The sequence below is a fragment of the Bison bison genome, unplaced genomic scaffold (genome assembly GCF_000754665.1).
Source record: "Bison bison bison isolate TAMUID 2011002044 unplaced genomic scaffold, Bison_UMD1.0 scf7180017864115, whole genome shotgun sequence".
Classification (NCBI taxonomy): Eukaryota; Metazoa; Chordata; class Mammalia; order Artiodactyla; family Bovidae; genus Bison; species Bison bison.
Window position 1 is genome coordinate 199,905 of NW_011494687.1, and position 448 is coordinate 200,352.

Consider the following 448-nt stretch of genomic DNA (forward strand, 5'->3'; position numbering starts at 1 on the left):
AAGGAGTAAGTGCTTTAATTTCATGGCTGCAGTCACCATCTGCAATGATTTTGGAGCCCAGAAAAATAAAGTCTGACACTGTTTCCACTGTTTCCCCATCTATTTCCCATGAAGTGATGGGAGTGGATGGCATGATCTTAATTGTCTGAATGTTGAGCTTTAAGCCAACTTTTTCACTCTCCTCTTTCACTTTCATCAAGAGGCTTTTGAGTTCCTCTTCACTTTCTGCCATAAGGGTGGTGTCATCTGCATATCTGAGGTTATTGATATTTCTCCCAGCAATCTTGATTCCAGCTTGTGTTTCTTCCAGTCCAGCGTTTCTCATGATGTATTCTGCATATAAGTTAAATAAGCAGGGTGACAATATACAGCCTTGACGAACTCCTTTTCCTATTTGGAACCAGTTTGTTGTTCCATGTCCAGTTCTAACTGTTGCTTCCTGACCTGC